Here is a 9,533-nt window from a genome sequence, read left to right on the forward strand (position 1 = left end):
CAGTGAAGTGCAGCTGTGCCTCTCTGAGCACAGTGATCAAGAGGCTCGTCTAGGCTCAAACACATGTCTGGGGTTGCTGTTGGTACTCTTGTTCATTGGAGAATTGCCTAGAACCCCACTTGTGTTTTCATAATTATAGAGAATGGCTGGGTCCATTTCAGCCTGTGAAAAATTAGGCATGTAGGAAGGGATGGCAAAGACCCTGCTAGTGATCAAAGCAGAACAAGCCTGAGTATGGATGATGTGACACCTCTCAGAGAGTATGCGACTCAGGGAGACAGAAAATGTGTGCCGCTGGACTGAACCATCAATCATGGGACTCAGCTGCATTCCAGTGTCAGAGGTGATGCATGATATGAGAGCAGGTGATTGCAGATGTGTGCGGTAGCGTGGCCGTGACGTGGGAGTGAAACAGCAATCTATCATCCACTGCACATGTGACGAGTTTATCCCCACCCATCCACAACATGGCCATGTCTCACTCCAACAGCCACAATGCCCCTACCAGTGAGTGAAGCGTGGGCACATGCACATTGACAAGCAAGAAGGAACTCAACGTACACTAAAATCAACACCGGTTAGCAAATGAATAGAGGTGAATAAGCTGTCATCACATACAACAAGCAAGTAAAACATATTGACCATTGGAAATACACATGAATAAGTGAGTACCCATCCACAATGAGAGACACCAAAAACCATCACAATTCTCACACATCACCACTTCAATCCATGTATGCACACCTTTGCACACACACTGAAAATGTCACTCCACCAACACCAACACACTGACAACAAACACACAGTGCCACTGCACAAGGTATGGCAACAGAAAAACAGCCATAGTCCACTCCAACTCTCCGATGGCCCCACATCTACATGTAAAACCCACGTGCACATGGCCAAGTCAATCCAAGAAAGCCACCATGTCAAACAACAACACAGAACATCAATAAACATAAAAGAACACATCCAGCGATGGAGTACAAACCCAACCATGTCATACGACTATCAGAAACACATTTGCACCATGTACACAATTGAACAACCTCCATGTATTTCAAACTACATAAGTAGGCAAGCAACACACGTGCATAACAAACCTGTCAAAAACTCCAATCCAAAAGCACTTCACCTCCCCACATCCTCACATCTACAAGAGCCCCCAATGTACATCTAACATGGATGCAACATCCATCACACACAAGGAGCATGTGCACATGTCCCCCAGCAAACATCACAGTAACAACATGACACACACAGTGAGGCCCCAACCCACATGACTGCCATCAGACCCATGCACTTGGAGAAGATGGAAAAGTAAAAGTGCACATGGACAAATAGACTGCAACAAGTGTGTTACGAAGGCCATGAAAACTTGTATTGAAACGATTTACACATAAACAACGGAAGGGAAAAATATCCAAGGATAAACATAAATTAAAGTAAAAAATGTATTCTAACACTAAGAAACTATGTACAGGGGCAGCGGGCTAGTCTGATGGGATGTCGGCTACGACTTCCACAAGGGCCGATTCAACTACAACATCATCTTCCTGTAGGCAGGCCTCTGTACTTTCCTGGAGGGCTTGCAGGGTGTCCAAATATTCTACCTCTGCCTCCTCTGCCGCCCTGCAGGACTCCCCTGGGATGGCATCCTGCACCCTTGCCCTTTCCTTGTCCTCCTCTGCACTGGCCCTCCGAATGGCCACGTCCCTTGCTCGCTACCTCTCCACCTCCTGCTGCTTTGCAAATAGCACCATGATCAACACCATATTTGCCAGCTGGATCCGGACCCCCTGCCTTAGTTCTTGCACCTGTGCACCGCTTTGCTTCCTCTGGGTGGCAATTCCCTGTAATATGCGCCTCCTCACAGCCACCATATGCTGTTGCCTGGGAGTGAGTGCCCTATGGCTGGACTCCCTCCACCCAGATGACAGTCATTGTTGGCGGAGTATAGCACCAGTACTGATCCGAAGTGCCTGCTGTTCCTCCAGCCTGTTCCTGTGTTGGAACCTGGGAAGGCTCAGTGACCACGTCTGCTGCTGATGTAGGGACTTGCACCTCAACCATGGACACAGGCACATCCAGACAGGGCGGTGGTGGGACTGGTGCACAGGGGATATGGTGGGAGGTGGCACAGAAGCTGCAGTGGAGGACAACTGGCCACAGAGTTGGATGGAGGGGGCCATTACAGTGCCCAGCTCAAAGAGACCACCCCAGAGGAGTGCAGTCACCAGCTTGGCCAGGAAGACAGATATCTGCTAGTGATGGCATACAAGATCCATGCGAAAAGCCTGCATGACATCGTGAATAGCTGCCGTCCACCTAGCAATACCTGCCAGCAGGTGCTACACTACAGTTCGGATGACCTCATTGGCCGCAAGTTTGGGATCAGTCTGGGAGGCATTACAGAAGGTGGTCACTTCTGCAGCATATGGCCCAGGGACATGAGGTTATACAGAATACTCCATGCTGGACTGCACATCCTCATTACTCTGGGCCTAGCGTGCTGCCTGAACACGCTGCCCCCACTGGACCCCGTGGGCTGGGCTGCAATGGACCCCTTCACCAGATCCACCCCCTATGGCCCCAGAAGCCCCCAGAGAGCCCTCCACCCTAGTTGGCCAGTGTGTGGCAGCAGCCTGTCCCACTGCTGGTATGATGTCCCCATGACAACCACCTCCTGGGACATACTATCAGCAGCCTCACCCAATGGAATTGGCGCTCCCCCAGCCAAATCGCCCTCTGAACAGGAGGTTGCTATTTTACGTGGCTGGAGTCTGCGCCTGATTCTGGAAGCTCTGTCCCTGCTCCTCTGCTCCATAGCACTGCTTCTGTCCTCTTTGCCAGCTGCAGATACTGTGGGAATGGGGACGAAGACCATAGACATTGGTCAACAGTGACAATGCATGTGTCACATACACAGACAGCATTAACAGTGCCATGAATTCAGCACGAGTAAACCATCAACTGCCCCACACACACATTCCCATGCAAACAGCATAAATGCTGATACACAAATGTAGACTCAGCAATGATTTACAATCAAAAGACATGCACATGTCAACCCAGCACATTCATGTGTGGACACAAAGACATTTCAACAAATCATCACACGTCACTACACCAATGCGAAGGTGACCCAAGTTGAACCTGCAGGCTGGTCCATGGGAACTTCAACTGGGCACATGTCTCAGGACCACCATTGATATAGATCACCGTGTCTGCTCGCATAGACATGCAGTGTAGGAAAGGATACAAACAGGACGACCACGAGGAGTCAAGTATGGGTCAGGGAAATTTGACAACAATGGCCTACTCAGTGGAACAGAAGTATGGGAACCCAATGTGCAGAACTGGGTCCATGCCATTGACGCCCCAGAGCAGTTCCCTCCCAAGCAAGAATACTTGGTACCCGACTGCATTATGGATCCCCACAAACACCTCACTGAGACACCTGCCAGAGCACGTGTCCTGCCTGGCCCTTCAAGTGCTGGCCTTGCCTAGCCACTCCCAGGCAGACATAGTATCCTGTAGTAACAAACCTGCTCTGGGAGACACCTACCACAGACAAAAATGCATGCACTAAGTGGGGTTCTTGATGCTTTGCTGCCGACAAATGTGGCACCTAGCTTCGCCAGCTGCAACTCAGTGCATCTGGTGCACCAGCCTGGCCATATGTGCAGTTGAGCCTGCCTGACGGAACTTGCCGAACCAACAGATGGGCGTGGGGCCTTGAGGCAGGGCCACCCATCAGGACACCATCCAGGGTCTGGCCTTGAGCCACCATCACTCTGCCAGTGTCTGCTAGTGGCATAACACCGTGGGGTCAGCTCCATCAAAATGGCCAGTACCCCCTGAGTGTTGCTGTGGTGTGGGACACATTATGCTACATTCCCTGTGTTCGCTGTCAGATGTAAAACTAGCACTGCACTGTGGGCATCCCACAACACACAGGGTGAGGGAGGGACTGGAAATGTTATTATGACACACTCAAGTAACTTGCCTTAAAGTAGCAATCCGCCACATCAGACATGAGTATGTATCTATGTGACTGTAGCCCAGGTGACTGGGCTTGGGATGAGCATCATAACTTAGGGCCTGTCTGTGTGACCTCAATGTCAGTGGACGGCCAAATGCTGCAGGTTGGGGTGTCCTGTTGGTCACTCATGTGCCAGTGGTCCAGCTGGTTGGGTGAGAGATACAGCCAGCGCCCAGGCACCAATCTTGTGAGAAGGCGGTGGCTGCTTCACACGCCTTCACCACTACTTTGGGGAAGGGTGGTCTGCCACCCTGTGGAACTGTCATCACCCTAGATTGCATCTGAAAAATTAATTCATTTGAGATGTGCAAGGGCATGGCCCCCTTGGGCCCACAACAACTTTGTGGTGTTCAAGCCCTATGGTCAGACCACCATCCTTCCACTCTCACATGACCACTAGGTTAATGCTGCCCTTCCTCTGCACTGGTGGGAGGGGAGAGACCCCCATGCGATGGGGCACTCCCAGAGGGGGCATGCTCCTGGGTCAGCACTGTTAATGCCTGTCTCAACAGCCATGGCTGTACAAGCAGTCCAACACAAGTTGAACTAAGTGTGCAAAATGAACCTGTGGATTGCAGTGCGTCAGATGGACAAGTTGCCCTGCGGTTTTGATGCAAGTCATCTGAGGTTGTATCGTCAGGCAGGCACTCTGCAGTGCTGCTAATGAACCTGGACACACAGAAGAGCGTCCACACAGGAAAAGCTCTGTTGGCATTTTGCGTGTGGCACGCCCCTGGTGCATCTATTAAATGTGTGTAGCCTAGGTGTGTCTGCAAGTACTGAGTGGTTGGCTAGACAGGACCATTACACACTGTCATCAATAATCCAGAGGAAGGCAACTATGCCTATGTGTAAACTGTGCACCATGGGTGACAGAGGAGATTGTTTGGCAACATGTCATGACTCCTCATAGACACAACAGGACTAAATTCTAGATTGGAGCCCATCCTGACCTACAGGAGCCGTTCAGCCCTCTGGAGCTACTGTGCATACCCACTGCCCACCATCAGCTGACCGGGCATGGATAATAAAAAACACTAGCGTAATCTGTTATATGCTAACAGGTGGTCCCACTATGCACTCCCAAGGGATGAGAAAATCCCAAAACCAAATTTTGCATGTCTGCTAAGCCTAACCGGATACATCGGATTATCTCAAGACACATTATCTAACTCGATTATTTGAAGGTTTTCAATGTCTAGTCACTGTTAGGCTGTTAGTGCCTACATATATGTAAAGCTTTCCATGGGGGGCCTTCAACTAGCCAGAAACATTCAGTATTAGAAACATTAAACAACATAACTACTTCAGCTTCAATCAATTGGTTTCAAATTATAATTAGGAAGACAAATGTCATGAATAAAAATGATAATTCACCAAAATCAATGGTATAGGTGTCCATATACAGGTACAGAAGTTGTTCTCATAAGTTGGTCACATAACAAATATAAGTTGTGTTATAGGCTACACACAACTATATTACACAGAATCATTGACACAGATTTTCAACAAATGTATGTTCATTCGCACCTAATAAGCTCCTCTAATGATGTAGTAATTGCAAACGCGTTTTGGATTCTTCCTAAATCCTTCTTCAGGGCCTTAGAGCCTATTATTTCTCATTGACATGTTCCAACTTGCATGCCTGGATGTGCACCTGGAAGGTAACACACAGAGGCTCAATTCAGAGAAGGTAGTAAGTGACAGGCATATAAATGTTTTGTGAGAAAAATAACTTTAAGTCTTCCTTATAGAAGCATGTAGTCCTCGTTGACTGTATTGCATCATCATACAGTTTTGGGAAAAGTAGTACTTTCGCTGCTGTGTAACAAACATCCTGGGCGGTGGGATTTCGAATCTCCACGAAGCACCCCCACGTGGCACAAGGCAGTGTCAGGGATAGTTAAGAGGTGCAGTGCATGTTAAGATGGATTTCTATACTCTGGCCTCATGGGTAGAAATTTAGGAGGCCACCCTAGTTTAGTGGAACAGGGGAACCTTCTGGACAAAACACCCCAATGTACGGTAGCATGGCAGGCGGTCAAGACTAAGTCTCAGGAGGGGTGCGAGTGATCGGATGCCCACAATGAGCACACACAGTAATGAGCCACAGATCACTCTTAGAGAGATTAATGAAGCATACATTTACTATAGGCCTTATGATCAAAACATGAAATAAACCATAGTTATGAAGAAACAATACCACACACGATCATACACTATGTAACATAATACAATAATGCGATTAGCCTAATGCTGATGATGGGGGAAGAAAGTCACTATGACCTGTAACAGTAAATGGGTTAATTTGACACAGACATCAGTTTAGGCAGTCCTTCATCAACAATGCCTAACGTATGTAGTTATTCGGGAGAATTCTCCAGAATGGCTAATGTCCCTTACCTACTGAGTCCCTCAGCAGCTTTGCTGGATTTCTAGGATTTTGTTTTTTTCTCCTGGTAAGAGTGTGAGCCTTTTTTCCCACTTTTCCATGTGTTTTGATGTGTGTGTTTAACATTTTTGTGTTCATAGACTGTGGAGTCTCACCTACTCCACAGGCATCATCTTTCTACTGTGTGTTACACAGCACCTTCAATGCAGTGACACAGGGTTGTCTTTTAGACTTCCCAAATCAGACTCCATTTTCTGGGAGTGACTACTTTCTCCCCGAACATATAAAGTTGCCATTAACCTTATTAGCCTCTGTAAAACCACAGACCCAGTACACCCTATCTTACATAGAGTACTGGAAAGGGTTAATACTTATCCCTTTTTGTCTGTTTCTCTTGGAGCATTGTTTTGCTCCCTTTTCATCAAGACTTTGCAGGTGGCAGTGGTAACTACCCTATTTTTCCAAATGAGGTTATCTTAAATAACTTTGGTATTGTTTTAGGCTATCTTGGTAGCCTCAAACTTAAACCCGCTAGACCGCATATGTTTTATTTCGGTTCAGGCTGGGTTTATTCACCATTTCTTTTTTTAAAAGTCTTTCTCGTGTTTTACTCTGCGTGCCAAACCCAGTTTGGTTCCTTTGTTCACCATCTTTTCGCGGGCTTCTACACAGAAGCCCTCCTTAGGCGCCTGTACGTCTGTGGGGGACAGGATGTGAGGGAGGGGTTTAGGACTCCCCGAAGAGGGTCTCCTTGGAGACCCATGTCGCACTCTGAACTGATTGGCTGTGGTGACTGTCCCGGCGGGACAGCCACCCTGCTGTGTGATTGACAGCCAGGCTGTGTGAATGGGGGAAAACTGCATAAAAAGCAGGTCTTTGGGTCTGGAAAGGCAGAGTTGCCACTGGAATGAAAGAACCGATGAGGAGCTGATGGAAGAGGACCCCTACCACGACTGAACCACCCGGTGAAACCCTGGTGCAGGTCAGAATCCTCGAACTCCAACGACAGAGAAGATCCTCCAAGAATCTTCTTCCCCTGAGCTGACCAGTTCGTCCAAAGTGCAAGCCAGGACTCCCTCCTCTGGTCGAATTTGCTGTACAGAGCTACAGTGGGCTACAGTGGGCCTGATAGCCAGGAAGGTCGGACCCTGCTTGGGTTTTAAGGAGTGCACCTTTTATTCGTTGTTTTGCTCTGCTGCTGGTTTCTTCCGTGGGTAGTGCAGGACCCTCCAGTCTTCCTACTACATGTCAGTCTGACAGTCACTTCAGGAACCGTGAGCCTGCAGGAACTGCCAGGAACATCCGCCTCAGCTACAGCTTCTACTCCATTTAAAGGTACTGTGCAAATCCGGTTGTTCGTTTAGTTCAGCGGCTGTGAAAGTGTGTGAAATCTTTCTCCAATCTGTGGGATTGTCCCTCTCTACCTTTTAAACTAACTTTTCTGCCGACCAACTTCATCCGGAACTCTTGGCAAAGACTTAATCACGAACTACCCTGAGCTGTGTGATCTTGAGCAAAAGACGTTTGTCCTATTGACTTTGGCCCTAAGCCTTTTTTATTTGATTCCATCACTGTAGTTCAGCTGTCTAGATTGCCCTGATTACTTACCTGTTGGTGCTGTTCAATTTCTGCCTAACTTTGTCTTTTCCTCCCTTTTAAATTTCTGGAGTGCCATTTTGCTCCCACTTCATTTGTGAGCTTAACTTGTCTGGAACCTATTGGGAGAGGTGTGGTGTATGAAGAGTGTGATTTTTTTAACTGCTTTACTTTAGTGCTATGTTATACAACTGAAGTTTAAATAAATGTATATGCTTTTACTCAGAAACCTTGAGTCAGTGTTTGTTTGAATTATAGTAATTGCTGTCCTTTGTGTAACTATTGATACTGCTCACTTGCTCTTGAGATAAGTCTGGCTGCTCAGCCATCGCTACCACTTTTACTGTGCAGTACAGGCTTGTACCAAAGGTGAATGTGTACTGTCACTTGTAGTCTTAAGTTTGTGTGGCGTTCCCAAAGGGTACTGCATATAATTCTGTCTAACAGTAGTCCAGTCCTACGGAGGGAGGAGCCTAGTGCTCAAAGTACAGTTGTGCGTTAACAACGTGCAGTCGTGCGTACATGAAGAAGCAGGTTCTCTTCAGGGGACTGTAGCTGCTCAGGAAGGGGCTTGAGGCAATGAAGAATAAGTTCCTATCCCTAGAGAGGGTCGACCCTTGCAGATAGAGCGACTTTCGGAGTTCAGGAATAGCTGGGGAATGCAGGCTATCCCAGCCAAGGTGAGTATCTTTTGAGGGGCACTCATGTTTAAAAGTGATTGGATGTGGCAGGGGGCCACCGGTAAGTTAGGAAAGTACTCACTGACCCTCAACACAGTCCGAACCAAACTTTGGCGGTCTAGCCCACTTTGCCTGTTGGTGTTAACCCTGCAGTTTCAGGACCTTCCGGCTCTCGGCAGCTGCGGTACGGGAAAATTGTCTGTGTCGGGACGTTGGCTTTTTCTCAGCCCTCGAAGGAAGAAGGTTTGCTCCGGTGCGCTCACCTCTGGACATGATAATCAAGAACTGCAGGCACTTTCAGTGGGGTTCGCCACAGCAGGACAACACGGGACTGCAAATGCTTGTGGCGTGGTGCACTCTTGTACATCGTGACCCAGAGGAGCTAGGAAAGGAAAGGTAAGCAGTTCATCACAGCCTGTGAGTCGAGGGAAAAGCTGATAAGAAATCAAACTGTGTTGAATAATAGCGGCTAAATTGACCCTTGAAAAGCTAAAGAGTGGGAAAACCAGCAACAGATGAGGCCGGCACCAAGTGGGTGCTGAGGCAGGATTACTCACAGCGATTACCCGATGGTAGAAAGTCCTTGGGAAGAGGCGAAAAGAGGTCAAAGTGGTCATACAGGGATCTTGTAAAATCTTCTGTACCGTCGAAAGTCTTTGACCAACAGATGATTATGAAGCTAAGGGAGATGAGTCCCGTTTGGTGAAATGAGCAGATGAACAGTGTGCTGTAAAAGTTGATGATGGCAAACCCCGCAAAGTGAAGCCGACAAAAAGGGAAAAGCCCAAAGAACTGCTAAAATGGACATTAAGATTTGTGA

This window comes from Ambystoma mexicanum, chromosome 3p, assembly GCF_040938575.1.
Source record: "Ambystoma mexicanum isolate Mex_15411 chromosome 3p, UKY_AmexF1_1, whole genome shotgun sequence".
Taxonomy (NCBI): Eukaryota; Metazoa; Chordata; class Amphibia; order Caudata; family Ambystomatidae; genus Ambystoma; species Ambystoma mexicanum.